The 16,703-nt window shown below is 41.6% G+C and overlaps 84 pseudogenes; all 84 read right to left on the reverse strand.

The window, feature by feature from the left end:
- Positions 1-4: 4 nt before the first annotated feature.
- Positions 5-123, reverse strand: LOC142716914 (5S ribosomal RNA; annotated as a pseudogene).
- A 67-nt stretch (positions 124-190) lies between these two features.
- LOC142716649 (5S ribosomal RNA) lies at positions 191-309 on the reverse strand (annotated as a pseudogene).
- Positions 310-376: 67 nt separating this feature from the next.
- LOC142716757 (5S ribosomal RNA) lies at positions 377-495 on the reverse strand (annotated as a pseudogene).
- Positions 496-562: 67 nt separating this feature from the next.
- Positions 563-681, reverse strand: LOC142716855 (5S ribosomal RNA; annotated as a pseudogene).
- A 253-nt stretch (positions 682-934) lies between these two features.
- On the reverse strand, positions 935-1,053 carry LOC142716761 (5S ribosomal RNA; annotated as a pseudogene).
- A 67-nt stretch (positions 1,054-1,120) lies between these two features.
- On the reverse strand, positions 1,121-1,239 carry LOC142716506 (5S ribosomal RNA; annotated as a pseudogene).
- A 67-nt stretch (positions 1,240-1,306) lies between these two features.
- Positions 1,307-1,425, reverse strand: LOC142716836 (5S ribosomal RNA; annotated as a pseudogene).
- Positions 1,426-1,492: 67 nt separating this feature from the next.
- LOC142716935 (5S ribosomal RNA) lies at positions 1,493-1,611 on the reverse strand (annotated as a pseudogene).
- A 67-nt stretch (positions 1,612-1,678) lies between these two features.
- LOC142716636 (5S ribosomal RNA) lies at positions 1,679-1,797 on the reverse strand (annotated as a pseudogene).
- A 67-nt stretch (positions 1,798-1,864) lies between these two features.
- Positions 1,865-1,983, reverse strand: LOC142716858 (5S ribosomal RNA; annotated as a pseudogene).
- Positions 1,984-2,050: 67 nt separating this feature from the next.
- Positions 2,051-2,169, reverse strand: LOC142716530 (5S ribosomal RNA; annotated as a pseudogene).
- Positions 2,170-2,236: 67 nt separating this feature from the next.
- LOC142716879 (5S ribosomal RNA) lies at positions 2,237-2,355 on the reverse strand (annotated as a pseudogene).
- A 67-nt stretch (positions 2,356-2,422) lies between these two features.
- On the reverse strand, positions 2,423-2,541 carry LOC142716869 (5S ribosomal RNA; annotated as a pseudogene).
- A 67-nt stretch (positions 2,542-2,608) lies between these two features.
- LOC142716948 (5S ribosomal RNA) lies at positions 2,609-2,727 on the reverse strand (annotated as a pseudogene).
- A 253-nt stretch (positions 2,728-2,980) lies between these two features.
- On the reverse strand, positions 2,981-3,099 carry LOC142716606 (5S ribosomal RNA; annotated as a pseudogene).
- Positions 3,100-3,166: 67 nt separating this feature from the next.
- LOC142716851 (5S ribosomal RNA) lies at positions 3,167-3,285 on the reverse strand (annotated as a pseudogene).
- A 67-nt stretch (positions 3,286-3,352) lies between these two features.
- On the reverse strand, positions 3,353-3,471 carry LOC142716519 (5S ribosomal RNA; annotated as a pseudogene).
- Positions 3,472-3,538: 67 nt separating this feature from the next.
- LOC142716936 (5S ribosomal RNA) lies at positions 3,539-3,657 on the reverse strand (annotated as a pseudogene).
- A 67-nt stretch (positions 3,658-3,724) lies between these two features.
- On the reverse strand, positions 3,725-3,843 carry LOC142716637 (5S ribosomal RNA; annotated as a pseudogene).
- A 67-nt stretch (positions 3,844-3,910) lies between these two features.
- LOC142716949 (5S ribosomal RNA) lies at positions 3,911-4,029 on the reverse strand (annotated as a pseudogene).
- Positions 4,030-4,282: 253 nt separating this feature from the next.
- LOC142716607 (5S ribosomal RNA) lies at positions 4,283-4,401 on the reverse strand (annotated as a pseudogene).
- Positions 4,402-4,468: 67 nt separating this feature from the next.
- Positions 4,469-4,587, reverse strand: LOC142716854 (5S ribosomal RNA; annotated as a pseudogene).
- A 67-nt stretch (positions 4,588-4,654) lies between these two features.
- LOC142716520 (5S ribosomal RNA) lies at positions 4,655-4,773 on the reverse strand (annotated as a pseudogene).
- A 67-nt stretch (positions 4,774-4,840) lies between these two features.
- On the reverse strand, positions 4,841-4,959 carry LOC142716937 (5S ribosomal RNA; annotated as a pseudogene).
- Positions 4,960-5,026: 67 nt separating this feature from the next.
- On the reverse strand, positions 5,027-5,145 carry LOC142716638 (5S ribosomal RNA; annotated as a pseudogene).
- A 67-nt stretch (positions 5,146-5,212) lies between these two features.
- On the reverse strand, positions 5,213-5,331 carry LOC142716860 (5S ribosomal RNA; annotated as a pseudogene).
- Positions 5,332-5,398: 67 nt separating this feature from the next.
- LOC142716531 (5S ribosomal RNA) lies at positions 5,399-5,517 on the reverse strand (annotated as a pseudogene).
- Positions 5,518-5,584: 67 nt separating this feature from the next.
- Positions 5,585-5,703, reverse strand: LOC142716919 (5S ribosomal RNA; annotated as a pseudogene).
- A 67-nt stretch (positions 5,704-5,770) lies between these two features.
- Positions 5,771-5,889, reverse strand: LOC142716653 (5S ribosomal RNA; annotated as a pseudogene).
- Positions 5,890-5,956: 67 nt separating this feature from the next.
- LOC142716954 (5S ribosomal RNA) lies at positions 5,957-6,075 on the reverse strand (annotated as a pseudogene).
- A 67-nt stretch (positions 6,076-6,142) lies between these two features.
- Positions 6,143-6,261, reverse strand: LOC142716571 (5S ribosomal RNA; annotated as a pseudogene).
- Positions 6,262-6,328: 67 nt separating this feature from the next.
- On the reverse strand, positions 6,329-6,447 carry LOC142716609 (5S ribosomal RNA; annotated as a pseudogene).
- Positions 6,448-6,670: 223 nt separating this feature from the next.
- Positions 6,671-6,789, reverse strand: LOC142716944 (5S ribosomal RNA; annotated as a pseudogene).
- A 67-nt stretch (positions 6,790-6,856) lies between these two features.
- LOC142716970 (5S ribosomal RNA) lies at positions 6,857-6,975 on the reverse strand (annotated as a pseudogene).
- A 67-nt stretch (positions 6,976-7,042) lies between these two features.
- On the reverse strand, positions 7,043-7,161 carry LOC142716985 (5S ribosomal RNA; annotated as a pseudogene).
- Positions 7,162-7,228: 67 nt separating this feature from the next.
- Positions 7,229-7,347, reverse strand: LOC142716886 (5S ribosomal RNA; annotated as a pseudogene).
- A 67-nt stretch (positions 7,348-7,414) lies between these two features.
- Positions 7,415-7,533, reverse strand: LOC142716986 (5S ribosomal RNA; annotated as a pseudogene).
- A 67-nt stretch (positions 7,534-7,600) lies between these two features.
- On the reverse strand, positions 7,601-7,719 carry LOC142716611 (5S ribosomal RNA; annotated as a pseudogene).
- Positions 7,720-7,786: 67 nt separating this feature from the next.
- On the reverse strand, positions 7,787-7,905 carry LOC142716925 (5S ribosomal RNA; annotated as a pseudogene).
- Positions 7,906-7,972: 67 nt separating this feature from the next.
- Positions 7,973-8,091, reverse strand: LOC142716969 (5S ribosomal RNA; annotated as a pseudogene).
- A 67-nt stretch (positions 8,092-8,158) lies between these two features.
- Positions 8,159-8,277, reverse strand: LOC142716626 (5S ribosomal RNA; annotated as a pseudogene).
- Positions 8,278-8,344: 67 nt separating this feature from the next.
- LOC142716655 (5S ribosomal RNA) lies at positions 8,345-8,463 on the reverse strand (annotated as a pseudogene).
- Positions 8,464-8,530: 67 nt separating this feature from the next.
- LOC142716917 (5S ribosomal RNA) lies at positions 8,531-8,649 on the reverse strand (annotated as a pseudogene).
- A 67-nt stretch (positions 8,650-8,716) lies between these two features.
- On the reverse strand, positions 8,717-8,835 carry LOC142716640 (5S ribosomal RNA; annotated as a pseudogene).
- Positions 8,836-8,902: 67 nt separating this feature from the next.
- LOC142716492 (5S ribosomal RNA) lies at positions 8,903-9,021 on the reverse strand (annotated as a pseudogene).
- Positions 9,022-9,088: 67 nt separating this feature from the next.
- LOC142716612 (5S ribosomal RNA) lies at positions 9,089-9,207 on the reverse strand (annotated as a pseudogene).
- Positions 9,208-9,274: 67 nt separating this feature from the next.
- On the reverse strand, positions 9,275-9,393 carry LOC142716547 (5S ribosomal RNA; annotated as a pseudogene).
- Positions 9,394-9,460: 67 nt separating this feature from the next.
- On the reverse strand, positions 9,461-9,579 carry LOC142716882 (5S ribosomal RNA; annotated as a pseudogene).
- Positions 9,580-9,646: 67 nt separating this feature from the next.
- Positions 9,647-9,765, reverse strand: LOC142716613 (5S ribosomal RNA; annotated as a pseudogene).
- A 67-nt stretch (positions 9,766-9,832) lies between these two features.
- LOC142716614 (5S ribosomal RNA) lies at positions 9,833-9,951 on the reverse strand (annotated as a pseudogene).
- A 67-nt stretch (positions 9,952-10,018) lies between these two features.
- Positions 10,019-10,137, reverse strand: LOC142716923 (5S ribosomal RNA; annotated as a pseudogene).
- A 67-nt stretch (positions 10,138-10,204) lies between these two features.
- On the reverse strand, positions 10,205-10,323 carry LOC142716699 (5S ribosomal RNA; annotated as a pseudogene).
- Positions 10,324-10,390: 67 nt separating this feature from the next.
- On the reverse strand, positions 10,391-10,509 carry LOC142716657 (5S ribosomal RNA; annotated as a pseudogene).
- Positions 10,510-10,576: 67 nt separating this feature from the next.
- LOC142716507 (5S ribosomal RNA) lies at positions 10,577-10,695 on the reverse strand (annotated as a pseudogene).
- Positions 10,696-10,762: 67 nt separating this feature from the next.
- On the reverse strand, positions 10,763-10,881 carry LOC142716616 (5S ribosomal RNA; annotated as a pseudogene).
- A 67-nt stretch (positions 10,882-10,948) lies between these two features.
- Positions 10,949-11,067, reverse strand: LOC142716773 (5S ribosomal RNA; annotated as a pseudogene).
- Positions 11,068-11,320: 253 nt separating this feature from the next.
- LOC142716617 (5S ribosomal RNA) lies at positions 11,321-11,439 on the reverse strand (annotated as a pseudogene).
- Positions 11,440-11,506: 67 nt separating this feature from the next.
- On the reverse strand, positions 11,507-11,625 carry LOC142716756 (5S ribosomal RNA; annotated as a pseudogene).
- Positions 11,626-11,692: 67 nt separating this feature from the next.
- LOC142716872 (5S ribosomal RNA) lies at positions 11,693-11,811 on the reverse strand (annotated as a pseudogene).
- Positions 11,812-11,878: 67 nt separating this feature from the next.
- Positions 11,879-11,997, reverse strand: LOC142716672 (5S ribosomal RNA; annotated as a pseudogene).
- A 67-nt stretch (positions 11,998-12,064) lies between these two features.
- Positions 12,065-12,183, reverse strand: LOC142716552 (5S ribosomal RNA; annotated as a pseudogene).
- A 67-nt stretch (positions 12,184-12,250) lies between these two features.
- On the reverse strand, positions 12,251-12,369 carry LOC142716508 (5S ribosomal RNA; annotated as a pseudogene).
- A 253-nt stretch (positions 12,370-12,622) lies between these two features.
- LOC142716956 (5S ribosomal RNA) lies at positions 12,623-12,741 on the reverse strand (annotated as a pseudogene).
- Positions 12,742-12,808: 67 nt separating this feature from the next.
- On the reverse strand, positions 12,809-12,927 carry LOC142716887 (5S ribosomal RNA; annotated as a pseudogene).
- A 67-nt stretch (positions 12,928-12,994) lies between these two features.
- LOC142716888 (5S ribosomal RNA) lies at positions 12,995-13,113 on the reverse strand (annotated as a pseudogene).
- Positions 13,114-13,180: 67 nt separating this feature from the next.
- LOC142716982 (5S ribosomal RNA) lies at positions 13,181-13,299 on the reverse strand (annotated as a pseudogene).
- A 67-nt stretch (positions 13,300-13,366) lies between these two features.
- On the reverse strand, positions 13,367-13,485 carry LOC142716618 (5S ribosomal RNA; annotated as a pseudogene).
- A 67-nt stretch (positions 13,486-13,552) lies between these two features.
- Positions 13,553-13,671, reverse strand: LOC142716532 (5S ribosomal RNA; annotated as a pseudogene).
- A 67-nt stretch (positions 13,672-13,738) lies between these two features.
- Positions 13,739-13,857, reverse strand: LOC142716711 (5S ribosomal RNA; annotated as a pseudogene).
- Positions 13,858-13,924: 67 nt separating this feature from the next.
- LOC142716569 (5S ribosomal RNA) lies at positions 13,925-14,043 on the reverse strand (annotated as a pseudogene).
- A 67-nt stretch (positions 14,044-14,110) lies between these two features.
- Positions 14,111-14,229, reverse strand: LOC142716568 (5S ribosomal RNA; annotated as a pseudogene).
- Positions 14,230-14,296: 67 nt separating this feature from the next.
- On the reverse strand, positions 14,297-14,415 carry LOC142716502 (5S ribosomal RNA; annotated as a pseudogene).
- A 67-nt stretch (positions 14,416-14,482) lies between these two features.
- LOC142716561 (5S ribosomal RNA) lies at positions 14,483-14,601 on the reverse strand (annotated as a pseudogene).
- A 67-nt stretch (positions 14,602-14,668) lies between these two features.
- LOC142716966 (5S ribosomal RNA) lies at positions 14,669-14,787 on the reverse strand (annotated as a pseudogene).
- Positions 14,788-14,854: 67 nt separating this feature from the next.
- On the reverse strand, positions 14,855-14,973 carry LOC142716512 (5S ribosomal RNA; annotated as a pseudogene).
- Positions 14,974-15,040: 67 nt separating this feature from the next.
- On the reverse strand, positions 15,041-15,159 carry LOC142716518 (5S ribosomal RNA; annotated as a pseudogene).
- A 67-nt stretch (positions 15,160-15,226) lies between these two features.
- LOC142716628 (5S ribosomal RNA) lies at positions 15,227-15,345 on the reverse strand (annotated as a pseudogene).
- Positions 15,346-15,412: 67 nt separating this feature from the next.
- Positions 15,413-15,531, reverse strand: LOC142716494 (5S ribosomal RNA; annotated as a pseudogene).
- A 67-nt stretch (positions 15,532-15,598) lies between these two features.
- Positions 15,599-15,717, reverse strand: LOC142716762 (5S ribosomal RNA; annotated as a pseudogene).
- Positions 15,718-15,784: 67 nt separating this feature from the next.
- LOC142716514 (5S ribosomal RNA) lies at positions 15,785-15,903 on the reverse strand (annotated as a pseudogene).
- Positions 15,904-15,970: 67 nt separating this feature from the next.
- On the reverse strand, positions 15,971-16,089 carry LOC142716682 (5S ribosomal RNA; annotated as a pseudogene).
- Positions 16,090-16,156: 67 nt separating this feature from the next.
- Positions 16,157-16,275, reverse strand: LOC142716802 (5S ribosomal RNA; annotated as a pseudogene).
- A 67-nt stretch (positions 16,276-16,342) lies between these two features.
- LOC142716814 (5S ribosomal RNA) lies at positions 16,343-16,461 on the reverse strand (annotated as a pseudogene).
- A 67-nt stretch (positions 16,462-16,528) lies between these two features.
- LOC142716726 (5S ribosomal RNA) lies at positions 16,529-16,647 on the reverse strand (annotated as a pseudogene).
- Positions 16,648-16,703: the final 56 nt, after the last annotated feature.

Here is a 16,703-nt window from a genome sequence, read left to right on the forward strand (position 1 = left end):
AAAAAGTCAACCGCACCACGGATTCCCAGCCAGTCTCCCACACTGGTACTAGCGAGGCCTTAAGCTGTGTAACTTCTGCGATCTGACGAGAGAAGGGACATTCAGCTTAGAATGGCCATTGACATTAAATGCTTTAATCCATAGTCCTTTTTAATCGATTGTGAAACAAAATCTAAAAGACATAATAAAAAGTCAACCGCACCACGTATTCCCAAACAGTCTCCCACAATGGTACTAGCGAGGCCTTAAGCTGCGTAACTTCTGCGAGCTGACGAGAGCAGGGACATTCAGCTTAGAATGGCCATTGACATTAAATGCTTTAATCCATAGTCCTTTTTAATCGATTGTGAAACAAAATCTAAACGACATAATAAAAATTCAACCGCACCACGGATTCCCAGACAGTCTCCCACACTGGTACTAGAGAGGCCTTAAGCTGTGTAACTTCTGCGATCTGACGAGAGCAGGCACATTCAGCTTAGAATGGCCATTGACATTAAATGATTTATTCCATAGTCCTTTTTAATCGATTGTGAAACAAAATCTAAACGACATAATAAAAAGGCAACCGCACCACGGATTCCCAGACAGTCTCCCACACTGGTACTAGCGAGGCCTTAAGCTGTGTAACTTCTGCAATCTGACGAGAGCAGGCACATTCAGCTTAGAATGGCCATTAACATTAAAAGCCTTAATTCATAGTCCTATTTAATCTATTGTGAAACAAAATCTAAACAACATAATAAAAAGCCAAGCGCTCCACGGATTCCCAGACAGTCTCCCACACTGGTACTAGCGAGGCCTTAAGCTGTGTAACTTCTGCGTTCCGACGCGAGCAGGCACATTCAGCTTAGAATAGCCGTTGACGTTAAATGCATTAATCCATAGTCCTATTTAATCTATTGTGAAACAAAATCTAAACGACATAATAAAAAGTCAACCGCACCACGGATTCCCAGACAGTCTCCCACACTGGTACTAGCGAGGCCTTAAGCTGTGTAACTTCTGCGATCTGACGAGAGCAGGCACATTCAGCTTAGAATGGCCATTGACATTAAGTGCTTTAATCCATAGTCCTTTTTAATCGATTGTGAAACAAAATCTAAACGACATAATAAAAAGTCAACTGCACCACGGATTCCCAGACAGTCTCCCACACTGGTACTAGCGAGGCCTTAAGCTGTGTAACTTCTGCGATCTGACGAGAGCAGGGACATTCAGCTTAGAATGGCCATTGACATCAAATGCTTTAATCCATAGTCCTTTTTAATCGATTGTGAAACAAAATCGAAACTACATAATAAAAATTCAACCGCACCACGGATTCCCAGACAGTCTCCCACACTGGTACTAGCGAGGCCTTAAGCTGTGTAACTTCTGCGATCTGACGAGAGCTGGCACATTCAGCTTAGAATGGCCATTGACATTAAATGATTTAATCCATAGTCCTTTTTAATCGATTGTGAAACAAAATCTAAACGACATAATAAAAAGTCAACCGCACCACGGATTCCCAGACAGTCTCCCACACTGGTACTAGCGAGGCCTTAAGCTGTGTAACTTCTGCAATTTGACGAGAGCAGGCACATTCAGCTTAGAATGGCCATTAACATTAAGAGTCTTAATTCATAGTCCTATTTAATCTATTTTGAAACAAAATCTAAACAACATAATAAAAAGCCAACCGCTCCACGTATTCCCAGACAGTCTCCCACACTGGTACTAGCGAGGCCTTAAGCTGTGTAACTTCTGCGTTCTGACGAGAGCAGGCACATTCAGCTTAGAATAGCCATTGACGTTAAATGCTTTAATCCATAGTCCTATTTAATCTATTGTGAAACAAAATCTAAACGACATAATAAAAAGTCAACCGCACCACGGATTCCCAGACAGTCTCCCACACTGGTACTAGCGAGGCCTTAAGCTGTGTAACTTCTGCGATCTGACGAGAGAAGGGACATTCAGCTTAGAATGGCCATTGACATTAAAGGCTTTAATCCATAGTCCTTTTTAATCGATTGTGAAACAAAATCTAAAAGACATAATAAAAAGTCAACCGCACCACGGATTCCCAAACAGTCTCCCACACTGGTACTAGCGAGGCCTTAAGCTGTGTAACTTCTGCGATCTGACGAGAGCAGGGACATTCAGCTTAGAATGGCCATTGACATTAAATGCTTTAATCCATAGTCCTTTTTAATCGATTGTGAAACAAAATCTAAACGACATAATAAAAATTCAACCGCACCACGGATTCCCAGACAGTCTCCCACACTGGTACTAGAGAGGTCTTAAGCTGTGTAACTTCTGCGATCTGACGAGAGCAGGCACATTCAGCTTAGAATGGCCATTGACATTAAAGGCTTTAATCCATAGTCCTTTTTAATCGATTGTGAAACAAAATCTAAAAGACATAATAAAAAGTCAACCGCACCACGGATTCCCAAACAGTCTCCCACACTGGTACTAGCGAGACCTTAAGCTGTGTAACTTCTGCATTCTGACGAGAGCAGGCACATTCAGCTTAGAATAGCCATTGACATTAAATGCATTAATCCATAGTCCTATTTAATCTATTGTGAAACAAAATCTAAACGACATAATAAAAAGTCAACCGCACCACGGATTCCCAGACAGTCTCACACACTGGTACTAGCGAGGCCTTAAGCTGTGTAACTTCTGCAATCTGACGAGAGCAGGGACATTCAGCTTAGAATGGCCATTGACATCAAATGCTTTAATCCATAGTCCTTTTTAATCGATTGTGAAACAAAATCTAAACGACATAATAAAAATTCAACCGCACCACGGATTCCCAGACAGTCTCCCACACTTGTACTAGCGAGGCCTTAAGCTGTGTAACTTCTGCGATCTGACAAGAGCAGGGACATTCAGCTTAGAATGGCCATTGACATGAAATGCTTCAATCCATAGTCCTTTTTAATCGATTGTGAAACACAATCGAAACGACATAATAAAAATTCAACCGCACCACGGATTCCCAGACAGTCTCCCACACTGGTACTAGCGAGGCCTTAAGCTGTGTAACTTCTGCGATCTGACGAGAGCAGGCACATTCAGCTTAGAATGGCCATTGACATTAAATGATTTAATCCATAGTCCTTTTTAATCGATTGTGAAACAAAATCTAAACGACATAATAAGAAGTCAACCGCACCACGGATTCCCAGACAGTCTCTCACACTGGTACTAGCGAGGCCTTAAGCTGTGTAACTTCTGCGATCTGACGAAAGCAGGTACATTCAGCCTAGAATGGCCATTGACATTAAATGCTTTAATCCATAGTCCTTTTTAATCGATTGTGAAACAAAATCTAAACGACATAATAAAAAGTCAACCGCACCACAGATTCCCAGACAGTCTCCCACGCTGGTACTAGCGAGGCCTTAAGCTGTGTAACTTCTGCGATCTGACGAGAGCAGGCACATTCAGCTTAGAATGGCCATTGACATTAAATGATTTAATCCATAGTCCTTTTTAATCGATTGTGAAACAAAATCTAAACGACATAATAAAAAGTCAACCGCACCACGGATTCCCAGACAGTCTCCCACACTGGTACTAGCGAGGCCTTAAGCTGTGTAACTTCTGCAATTTGACGAGAGCAGGCACATTCAGCTTAGAATGGCCATTAACATTAAAAGTCTTAATTCATAGTCCTATTTAATCTATTGTGAAACAAAATCTAAACAACATAATAAAAAGCCAACCGCTCCACGTATTCCCAGACAGTCTCCCACACTGGTACTAGCGAGGCCTTAAGCTGTGTAACTTCTGCGTTCTGACGAGAGCAGGCACATTCAGCTTAGAATAGCCATTGACATTAAATGCATTAATCCATAGTCCTATTTAATCTATTGTGAAACAAAATCTAAACGACATAATAAAAAGTCAACCGCACCACGGATTCCCAGACAGTCTCACACACTGGTACTAGCGAGGCCTTAAGCTGTGTAACTTCTGCAATCTGACGAGAGCAGGGACATTCAGCTTAGAATGGCCATTGACATCAAATGCTTTAATCCATAGTCCTTTTTAATCGATTGTGAAACAAAATCTAAACGACATAATAAAAATTCAACCGCACCACGGATTCCCAGACAGTCTCCCACACTTGTACTAGCGAGGCCTTAAGCTGTGTAACTTCTGCGATCTGACAAGAGCAGGGACATTCAGCTTAGAATGGCCATTGACATGAAATGCTTCAATCCATAGTCCTTTTTAATCGATTGTGAAACACAATCGAAACGACATAATAAAAATTCAACCGCACCACGGATTCCCAGACAGTCTCCCACACTGGTACTAGCGAGGCCTTAAGCTGTGTAACTTCTGCGATCTGACGAGAGCAGGCACATTCAGCTTAGAATGGCCATTGACATTAAATGATTTAATCCATAGTCCTTTTTAATCGATTGTGAAACAAAATCTAAACGACATAATAAAAAGTCAACCGCACCACGGATTCCCAGACAGTCTCTCACACTGGTACTAGCGAGGCCTTAAGCTGTGTAACTTCTGCGATCTGACGAAAGCAGGTACATTCAGCCTAGAATGGCCATTGACATTAAATGCTTTAATCCATAGTCCTTTTTAATCGATTGTGAAACAAAATCTAAACGACATAATAAAAAGTCAACCGCACCACAGATTCCCAGACAGTCTCCCACGCTGGTACTAGCGAGGCCTTAAGCTGTGTAACTTCTGCGATCTGACGAGAGCAGGCACATTCAGCTTAGAATGGCCATTGACATTAAATGATTTAATCCATAGTCCTTTTTAATCGATTGTGAAACAAAATCTAAACGACATAATAAAAAGTCAACCGCACCACGGATTCCCAGACAGTCTCCCACACTGGTACTAGCGAGGCCTTAAGCTGTGTAACTTCTGCAATTTGACGAGAGCAGGCACATTCAGCTTAGAATGGCCATTAACATTAAAAGTCTTAATTCATAGTCCTATTTAATCTATTGTGAAACAAAATCTAAACAACATAATAAAAAGCCAACCGCTCCACGTATTCCCAGACAGTCTCCCACACTGGTACTAGCGAGGCCTTAAGCTGTGTAACTTCTGCGTTCTGACGAGAGCAGGCACATTCAGCTTAGAATAGCCATTGACGTTAAATGTTTTAATCCATAGTCCTATTTAATCTATTGTGAAACAAAATCTAAACGACATAATAAAAAGTCAACCGCACCACGGATTCCCAGACAGTCTCCCACACTGGTACTAGCGAGGCCTTAAGCTGTGTAACTTCTGCGATCTGACGAGAGAAGGGACATTCAGCTTAGAATGGCCATTGACATTAAATGCTTTAATCCATAGTCCTTTTTAATCGATTGTGAAACAAAATCTAAAAGACATAATAAAAAGTCAACCGCACCACGGATTCCCAAACAGTCTCCCACACTGGTACTAGCGAGGCCTTAAGCTGTGTAACTTCTGCGATCTGACGAGAGCAGGGACATTCAGCTTAGAATGGCCATTGACATTAAATGCTTTAATCCATAGTCCTTTTTAATCGATTGTGAAACAAAATCTAAACGACATAATAAAAATTCAACCGCACCACGGATTCCCAGACAGTCTCCCACACTGGTACTAGAGAGGTCTTAAGCTGTGTAACTTCTGCGATCTGACGAGAGCAGGGACATTCAGCTTAGAATGGCCATTGACATTAAATGCTTTAATCCATAGTCCTTTTTAATCGATTGTGAAACAAAATCTAAACGACATAATAAAAATTCAACCGCACCACGGATTCCCAGACAGTTTCCCACACTGGTACTAGCGAGGCCTTAAGCTGTGTAACTTCTGCGTTCTGACGAGAGCAGGCACATTCAGCTTAGAATGGCCATTGACGTTAAATGCTTTAATCCATAGTCCTATTTAATCTATTGTGAAACAAAATCTAAACGACATAATAAAAAGTCAACCACACCACGGATTCCCAGACAGTCTCCCACACTGGTACTAGCGAGGATTTAAGCTGTGTAACTTCTGCGATCTGACGAGAGCAGGCACATTCAGCTTAGAATGGCCATTGACGTTAAATACTTTAATCCATAGTCCTATTTAATCTATTGTGAAACAAAATCTAAACAACATAATAAAAAGTCAACCGCACCACGGATTCCCAGACAGTCTCCCACACTGGTACTAGCGAGGCCTTAAACTGTGTAACTTCTGCGATCTGACGAGAGCAGGGACATTCAGCTTAGAATGGCCATTGACATTAAATGCTTTAATCCATAGTCCTTTTTAATCGATTGTGAAACAAAATCTAAACGACATAATAAAAATTCAACCGCACCACGGATTCCCAGACAGTCTCCCACACTGGTACTAGCGAGGCCTTAAGCTGTGTAACTTCTGCGATCTGACGAGAGCAGGCACATTCAGCTTAGAATGGCCATTGACGTTAAATGATTTAATCCATAGTCCTTTTTAATCGATTGTGAAACAAAATCTAAACGACATAATAAAAATTCAACCGCACCACGGATTCCCAGACAGTCTCCCACACCGGTACTAGCGAGGCGTTAAGCTGTGTAACTTCTGCGATCTCCCACACTGTGTAACTTCTTTAATCCATAGTCCTTTTTAATCGATTGTGAAACAAAATCTAAACAACATAATAAAAAGTCAACCGCACCACTGATTCCCAGACAGTCTCCCACACTGGTACTAGCGAGGCCTTAAGCTGTGTAACTTCTGCGATCTGACGAGAGCAGGCACATTCAGCTTAGAATGGCGATTGACATTAAAAGCCTTAATCCATAGTCCTATTTAATCTATTGTGAAACAAAATCTAAACAACATAATAAAAAGGCAACCGCACCACGGATTCCCAGAGAGTCTCCCACACTGGTACTAGCGAGGCCTTAAGCTGTGTAACTTCTGTAATCTGACGAGAGCAGGGACATTCAGCTTAGAATGGCCATTGACATTAAATGCGTTAATCCATAGTCCTTTTTAATCGATTGTGAAACAAAATCTAAACGACATAATAAAAAGTCAACCGCACCACGGATTCCCAGACAGTTTCCCACACTGGTACTAGCGAGGCCTTAAGCTGTGTAACTTCTGCGTTCTGACGAGAGCAGGCACATTCAGCTTAGAATGGCCATTGACGTTAAATGCTTTAATCCATAGTCCTATTTAATCTATTGTGAAACAAAATCTAAACAACATAATAAAAAGTCAACCGCACCACGGATTCCCAGACAGTCTCCCACACTGGTACTAGCGAGGATTTAAGCTGTGTAACTTCTGCGATCTGACGAGAGCAGGCACATTCAGCTTAGAATGGCCATTGACATTAAAAGCCTTAATCCATAGTCCTATTTAATCTATTGTGAAACAAAATCTAAACAACATAATAAAAAGTCAATCGCACCACGGATTCCCAGACAGTCTCCCATACTGGTACTAGCGAGGCCTTAAGCTGTGTAACTTCTGCGATCTGACGAGAGCAGGGACATTCAGCTTAGAATGGCCATTGACATTAAGTGCTTTAATCCATAGTCCTTTTTAATCGATTGTGAAACAAAATCTAAACGACATAATAAAAATTCAACCGCACCACGGATTCCCAGACAGTCTCCCACACTGGTACTAGCGAGGCCTTAAGCTGTGTAACTTCTGCGATCTGACGAGAGCAGGCACATTCAGCTTAGAATGGCCATTGACATTAAATGCTTTAATCCATAGTCCTTTTTAATCGATTGTGAAACAAAATCTAAACGACATAATAAAAAGTCAACCGCACCACGGATTCCCAGACAGTCTCCCACACTGGTACTAGCGAGGCATTAAGCTGTGTAACTTCTGCGATCTAACGAGAGCAGGCACATTCAGTTTAGAATGGCCATTGACATTAAATGCTTTAATCCATAGTCCTTTTTAATCGATTGTGAAACAAAATCTAAACAACATAATAAAAAGTCAACTGCACCACTGATTCCCAGACAGTCTCCCACACTGGTACTAGCGAGGCCTTAAGCTGTGTAACTTCTGCGATCTGACGAGAGCATGCACATTCAGCTTGGAATGGCGATTGACATTAAAAGCCTTAATCCATAGTCCTATTTAATCTATTGTGAAACAAAATCTAAACAACATAATAAAAATTCAACCGCACCACGGATTCCCAGAGAGTCTCCCACACTGGTACTAGCGAGGCCTTAAGCTGTGTAACTTCTGCGATCTGACGAGAGCAGGCACATTCAGCTTAGAATGGCCATTGACGTTAAATGCTTTAATCCATAGTCCTATTTAATCTATTGTGAAACAAAATCTAAACGACATAATAAAAATTCAACCGCACCACGGATTCCCAGACAGTTTCCCACACTGGTACTAGCGAGGCCTTAAGCTGTGTAACTTCTGCGTTCTGACGAGAGCAGGCACATTCAGCTTAGAATGGCCATTGACGTTAAATGCTTTAATCCATAGTCCTATTTAATCTATTGTGAAACAAAATCTAAACGACATAATAAAAAGACAACCGCACCACGGATTCCCAGACAGTCTCCCACACTGGTACTAGCGAGGATTTAAGCTGTGTAACTTCTGCGATCTGATGAGAGCAGGCACATTCAGCTTAGAATGGCCATTGACGTTAAATGCTTTAATCCATAGTCCTATTTAATCTATTGTGAAACAAAATCTAAACGACATAATAAAAAGTCAACCGCACCACGGATTCCCAGACAGTCTCCCACACTGGTACTAGCGAGGACTTAAGCTGTGTAACTTCTGCGATCTGACGAGAGCAGGCACATTCAGCTTAGAATGGCCATTGACATTAAATGCTTTAATCCATAGTCCTTTTTAATCGATTGTGAAACAAAATCTAAACGACATAATAAAAAGTCAACCGCACCACGGATTCCCAGACAGTCTCCCACACTGGTACTAGCGAGGCCTTAAGCTGTGTAACTTCTGCGATCTGACGAGAGCAGGGACATTCAGCTTAGAATGGCCATTGACATTAAATGTTTTAATCCATAGTCCTTCTTAATAGATTGTGAAACAAAATCTAAACGACATAATAAAAATTCAACCGCACCACGGATTCCCAGACAGTCTCCCACACTGGTACTAGCGAGGCCTTAAGCTGTGTAACTTCTGCGATCTGACGAGAGCAGGCACATTCAGCTTAGAATGGCCATTGACGGTAAATGCTTTAATCCATAGTCCTATTTAATCTAATGTGAAACAAAATCTAAACGACATAATAAAAAGGCAACCGCACCACGGATTCCCAGACAGTCTCCCACACTGGTACTAGCGAGGCCTTAAGCTGTGTAACTTCTGCGATCTGACGAGAGCAGGCACATTCAGCTTAGAATGGCCATTGACATTAAATGCTTTAATCCATAGTCCTTTTTAATCGATTGTGAAACAAAATCTAAACGACATAATAAAAAGTCAACCGCACCACGGATTCACAGACAGTCTCCCACACTGGTACTAGCGAGGCCTTAAGGTGTGTAACTTCTGCGATCTGACGAGAGCAGGGATATTCAGCTTAGAATGGCCATTGACATTAAATGCTTTAATCCATAGTCCTTTTTAATCGATTGTGAAACAAAATCTAAACGACATACTAAAGATTCAACCGCACCACGGATTCCCAGACAGTCTCCCACACTGGTACTAGCGAGGCCTTAAGCTGTGTAACTTCTGCGATCTGACGAGAGCAGGCACATTCAGCTTAGAATGGCCATTGACGTTAAATGCTTTAATCCATAGTCCTATTTAATCGATTGTGAAACAAAATCGAAACGACATAATAAAAATTCAACCGCACCACGGATTCCCAGACAGTCTCCCACACTGGTACTAGCGAGGCCTTAAGCTGTGTAACTTCTGCGATCTGACGAGAGCAGGCACATTCAGCTTAGAATGGCCATTGACATTAAATGATTTAATCCATAGTCCTTTTTAATCGATTGTGAAACAAAATCTAAACGACATAATAAAAAGTCAACCGCACCATGGATTCCCAGACAGTCTCCCACACTGGTACTAGCGAGGCCTTAAGCTGTGTAACTGCTGCATTCTGACGAGAGCAGGCACATTCAGCTTAGAATGGCCATTAACATTAAAAGCCTTAATTCATAGTCCTATTTAATCTATTGTGAAACAAAATCAAAACAACATAATAAAAAGCCAATTGCTCCACGGATTCCCAGACAGTCTCCCACACTGGTACTAGCGAGGCCTTAAGCTGTGTAACTTCTGCGTTCTGACGAGAGCAGGCACATTCAGCTTAGAATAGCCATTGACATTAAATGCTTTAATCCATAGTCCTATTTAATCTATTGTGAAACAAAATCTAAACGACATAATAAAAAGTCAACCGCACCACAGATTCCCAGACAGTCTCCCACACTGGTACTAGCGAGGCCTTAAGCTGTGTAACTTCTGCGATCTGACGAAAGCAGGTACATTCAGCCTAGAATGGCCATTGACATTAAATGCTTTAATCCATAGTCCTTTTTAATCGATTGTGAAACAAAATCTAAACGACATAATAAAAAGTCAACTGCACCACGGATTCCCAGACAGTCTCCCACACTGGTACTAGCGAGGCCTTAAGCTGTGTAACTTCTGCGATCTGACGAGAGCAGGGACATTCAGCTTAGAATGGCCATTGACATTAAATGCTTTAATCCATAGTCCTTTTTAATCGATTGTGAAACAAAATCTAAACGACATAATAAAAATTCAACCGCACCACGGATTCCCAGACAGTCTCCCACACTGGTACTAGCGAGGCCTTAAGCTGTGTAACTTCTGCGATCTGACGAGAGCAGGCACATTCAGCTTAGAATGGCCATTGACGGTAAATAATTTAATCCATAGTCCTATTTAATCTAATGTGAAACAAAATCTAAACGACATAATAAAAAGTCAACCGCACCACGGATTCCCAGACAGTCTCCCACACTGGTACTAGCGAGGCCTTAAGCTGTGTAACTTCTGCGATCTGACGAGAGCAGGCACATTCAGCTTAGAATGGCCATTGACATTAAATGCTTTAATCCATAGTCCTTTTTAATCGATTGTGAAACAAAATCTAAACGACATAATAAAAACTCAACCGCACCACGGATTCACAGACAGTCTCCCACACTGGTACTAGCGAGGCCTTAAGGTGTGTAACTTCTGCGATCTGACGAGAGCAGGGATATTCAGTTTAGAATGGCCATTGACATTAAATGCTTTAATCCATAGTCCTTTTTAATCGATTGTGAAACAAAATCTAAACGACATAATAAAAATTCAACCGCACCACGGATTCCCAGACAGTCTCCCACACTGGTACTAGCGAGGCCTTAAGCTGTGTAACTTCTGCGATCTGACGAGAGCAGGCACATTCAGCTTAGAATGGCCATTGACGTTAAATGCTTTAATCCATAGTCCTATTTAATCGATTGTGAAACAAAATCGAAACGACATAATAAAAATTCAACCGCACCACGGATTCCCAGACAGTCTCCCACACTGGTACAAGCGAGGCCTTAAGCTGTGTAACTTCTGCGATCTGACGAGAGCAGGCACATTCAGCTTAGAATGGCCATTGACATTAAATGATTTAATCCATAGTCCTTTTTAATCGATTGTGAAACAAAATCTAAACGACATAATAAAAAGTCAACCGCACCATGGATTCCCAGACAGTCTCCCACACTGGTACTAGCGAGGCCTTAAGCTGTGTAACTTCTGCATTCTGACGAGAGCAGGCACATTCAGCTTAGAATGGCCATTAACATTAAAAGCCTTAATTCATAGTCCTATTTAATCTATTGTGAAACAAAATCTAAACAACATAATAAAAAGCCAACCGCTCCACGGATTCCCAGACAGTCTCCCACACTGGTACTAGCGAGGCCTTAAGCTGTGTAACTTCTGCGTTCTGACGAGAGCAGGCACATTCAGCTTAGAATAGCCATTGACATTAAATGCTTTAATCCATAGTCCTATTTAATCTATTGTGAAACAAAATCTAAACGACATAATAAAAAGTCAACCGCACCACGGATTCCCAGACAGTCTCCCACACTGGTACTAGCGAGGCCTTAAGCTGTGTAACTTCTGCGATCTGACGAAAGCAGGTACATTCAGCCTAGAATGGCCATTGACATTAAATGCTTTAATCCATAGTCCTTTTTAATCGATTGTGAAACAAAATCTAAACGACATAATAAAAAGTCAACTGCACCACGGATTCCCAGACAGTCTCCCACACTGGTACTAGCGAGGCCTTAAGCTGTGTAACTTCTGCGATCTGACGAGAGCAGGGACATTCAGCTTAGAATGGCCATTGACATTAAATGCTTTAATCCATAGTCCTTTTTAATCGATTGTGAAACAAAATCTAAACGACATAATAAAAATTCAACCGCACCACGGATTCCCAGACAGTCTCCCACACTGGTACTAGCGAGGCGTTAAGCTGTGTAACTTCTGCGATCCAACGAGAGCAGGCACATTCAGCTTAGAATGGCCATTGACATTAAATGCTTTAATCCATAGTCCTTTTTAATCGATTGTGAAACAAAATCTAAACAACATAATAAAAAGTCAACCGCACCACTGATTCCCAGACAGTCTCCCACACTGGTACTAGCGAGGCCTTAAGCTGTGTAACTTCTGCGATCTGACGAGAGCAGGCACATTCAGCTTAGAATGGCGATTGACATTAAAAGCCTTAATCCATAGTCATATTTAATCTATTGTGAAACAAAATCTAAACGACATAATAAAAAGTCAACCGCACCACGGATTCCCAGACAGTCTCCCACACTGGTACTAGCGAGGATTTAAGCTGTGTAACTTCTGCGATCTGACGAGAGCAGGCACATTCAGCTTAGAATGGCCATTGACGTTAAAAGCCTTAATCCATAGTCCTATTTAATCTATTGTGAAACAAAATCTAAACGACATAATAAAAAGTCAACCGCACCACGGATTCCCAGACAGTCTCCCACACTGGTACTAGCGAGGATTTAAGCTGTGTAACTTCTGCGATCTGACGAGAGCAGGCACATTCAGCTTAGAATGGCCATTGACATTAAAAGCCTTAATCCATAGTCCTATTTAATCTATTGTGAAACAAAATCTAAACAACATAATAAAAAGTCAACCGCACCACGGATTCCCAGACAGTCTCCCATACTGGTACTAGCGAGGCCTTAAGCTGTGTAACTTCTGCGATCTGACGAGAGCAGGGACATTCAGCTTAGAATGGCCATTGACATTAAATGTTTTAATCCATAGTCCTTTTTAATCGATTGTGAAACAAAATCTAAACGACATAATAAAAATTCAACCGCACCACGGATTCCCAGACAGTCTCCCACACTGGTACTAGCGAGGCCTTAAGCTGTGTAACTTCTGCGATCTGACGAGAGCAGGCACATTCAGCTTAGAATGGCCATTGACGTTAAATGATTTAATCCATAGTCCTTTTTAATCGATTGTGAAACAAAATCTAAACGACATAATAAAAAGTCAACCGCACCACGGATTCCCAGACAGTCTCCCACCCTGGTACTAGCGAGGCCTTAAGCTGTGTAACTTATGCGATCTGACGAGAGCAGGCACATTCAGCTTAGAATGGCCATTGACATTAAATGCTTTAATCCATAGTCCTTTTTAATCGATTGTGAAACAAAATCTAAACGACATAATAAAAAGTCAACCGCACCACGGATTCCCACACAGTCTCCCACACTGGAACTAGCGAGGCCTTAAGCTGTGTAACTTCTGCGATCTGACGAGAGCAGGCACATTCAGCTTAGAATGGCCATTGACGTTAAATGATTTAATCCATAGTCCTTTTTAATCGATTGTGAAACAAAATCTAAACAACATAATAAAAAGTCAACCGCACCACGGATTCCCAGACAGTCTTCCACACTGGTACTAGCGAGGCCTTAAGCTGTGTAACTTCTGCGATCTGACGAGAGCAGGCACATTCAGCTTAGAATGGCCATTGACATTAAAAGCCTTAATCCATAGTCCTATTTAATCTATTGTGAAACAAAATCTAAACAACATAATAAAAAGTCAACCGCACCACGGATTCCCAGACAGTCTCCCATACTGGTACTAGCGAGGCCTTAAGCTGTGTAACTTCTGGGATCTGACGAGAGCAGGCACATTCAGCTTAGAATGGCGATTAACATTAAAAGCCTTAATCCATAGTCCTATTTAATCTATTGTGAAACAAAATCTAAACAACATAATAAAAAGTCAACCGCACCACGGATTCCCAGAGAGTCTCCCACACTGGTACTAGCGAGGCCTTAAGCTGTGTAACTTCTGCGATCTGACGAGAGCAGGGACATTCAGCTTAGAATGGCCATTGACATTAAATGCTTTAATCCATAGTCCTTTTTAATCGCTTGTGAAACAAAATCTAAACGACATAATAAAAAGTCAACCACACCACGGATTCCCAGACAGTTTCCCACACTGGTACTAGCGAGGCCTTAAGCTGTGTAACTTCTGCGTTCTGACGAGAGCAGGCACATTCAGCTTAGAATGGCCATTGACTTTAAATGCTTTAATCCATAGTCCTATTTAATCTATTGTGAAACAAAATCTAAACGACATAATAAAAAGTCAACCGCACCACGGATTCCCAGACAGTCTCCCACACTGGTACTAGCGAAGATTTAAGCTGTGTAACTTCTGCGATCTGACGAGAGCAGGCACATTCAGCTTAGAATGGCCATTGACGTTAAATGCTTTAATCCATAGTCCTATTTAATCTATTGTGAAACAAAATCTAAACGACATAATAAAAAGGCAACCGCACCACGGATTCCCAGACAGTCTCCCACACTGGTACTAGCGAGGCCTTAAGCTGTGTAACTTCTGCGATCTGACGAGAGCAGGCACATTCAGCTTAGAATGGCAATTGACGTTAAATTATTTAATCCATAGTCCTTTTTAATCAATTGTGAAACAAAATCTAAACGACATAATAAAAAGTCAACCGCACCACGGATTCCCAGACAGTCTCCCATACTGGTACTAGCGAGGCCTTAAGCTGTGGAACTTCTGCGATCTGACGAGAGCAGGCACATTCAGCTTAGAATGGCGATTGACATTAAAAGCCTTAATCCATAGTCCTATTTAATCTATTGTGAAACAAAATCTAAACAACATAATAAAAATTCAACCGCACCACGGATTCCCAGAGAGTCTCCCACACTGGTACTAGCGAGGCCTTAAGCTGTGTAACTTCTGCGATCTGACGAGAGCAGGCACATTCAGCTTAGAATGGCCATTGACATTAAATGCTTTAATCCATAGTCCTTTTTAATCGATTGTGAAACAAAATCTAAACGACATAATAAAAAGTCAACCGCACCACGGATTCCCAGACAGTCTCCCACACTGGTACTAGCGAGGCCTTAAGCTGTGTAACTTCTGCGATCTGACGAGAGCAGGGACATTCAGCTTAGAATGGCCATTGACATTAAATGCTTTAATCCATAGTCCTTTTTAATCGATTGTGAAACAAAATCTAAACGACATAATAAAAAGTCAACCGCACCACGGATTCCCAGACAGTCTCCCACACTGGTACTATCGAGGCCTTAAGCTGTGTAACTTCTGCGATCTGACGAGAGCAGGCACATTTAGCTTAGAACGGCCATTGACGTTAAATGCTTTAATCCATAGTCCTATTTAATCTATTGTGAAACAAAATCTAAACGACATAATAATTAGTCAACCGCACCACGGATTCCCAGACAGTCTCCCACACTGGTACTAGCGAGGCCTTAAGCTGTGTAACTTCTGCGATCTGACGAGAGCAGGCACATTCAGCTTAGAATGGCCATTAACATTAAAAGCCTTAATCCATAGTCCTATTTAATCTATTGTGAAACAAAATCTAAACAACATAATAAAAATCCAACCGCACCACGGATTCCCAGACAGTCTCCCACACTGGTACTAGCGAGGCCTTAAGCTGTGTAACTTCTGCGATCTGACGAGAGCAGGCACATTCAGCTTAGAATGGCCATTGACATTAAATGCTTTAATCCATAGTCCTTTTTAATCGATTGTGAAACAAAATCTAAACTACATAATAAAAAGGCAACCGCACCACGGATTCCCAGACAGTCTCCCACACTGGTACTAGTGAGGCCTTAAGCTGTGTAACTTCTGCAATCTGACGAGAGCAGGCACATTCAGCTTAGAATGGCCATTGACATTAAATGCTTTAATCCATAGTCCTTTTTAATCGATTGTGAAACAAAATCTAAACGACATAATAAAAAGTCAACCGCACCACGGATTCCCAGAGAGTCTCCCACACTGGTACTATTGAGGCCTTAAGCTGTGTAACTTCAGCGTTCTGCCGAGAGCAGGCACATTCAGCTTAGAATGGCCATTGACATTAAATGCTTTAATCCATAGTCCTTTTTAATCGATTGTGAAACAAAATCTAAACAACATAATAAAAAGTCAACCGCACCACGGATTCCCAGACAGTCTCCCACACTGGTACTATCGAGGCCTTAAGCTGTGTAACTTCTGCGATCTGACGAGAGCAGGCACATTCAGCTTAGAACGGCCATTGATGTTAAATGCTTTAATCCATAGTCCTATTTAATCTATTGTGAAACAAAATCTAAACG

Source organism: Rhinoderma darwinii, unplaced genomic scaffold (assembly GCF_050947455.1).
Source record: "Rhinoderma darwinii isolate aRhiDar2 unplaced genomic scaffold, aRhiDar2.hap1 Scaffold_4521, whole genome shotgun sequence".
NCBI classification, from domain to species: domain Eukaryota; kingdom Metazoa; phylum Chordata; class Amphibia; order Anura; family Rhinodermatidae; genus Rhinoderma; species Rhinoderma darwinii.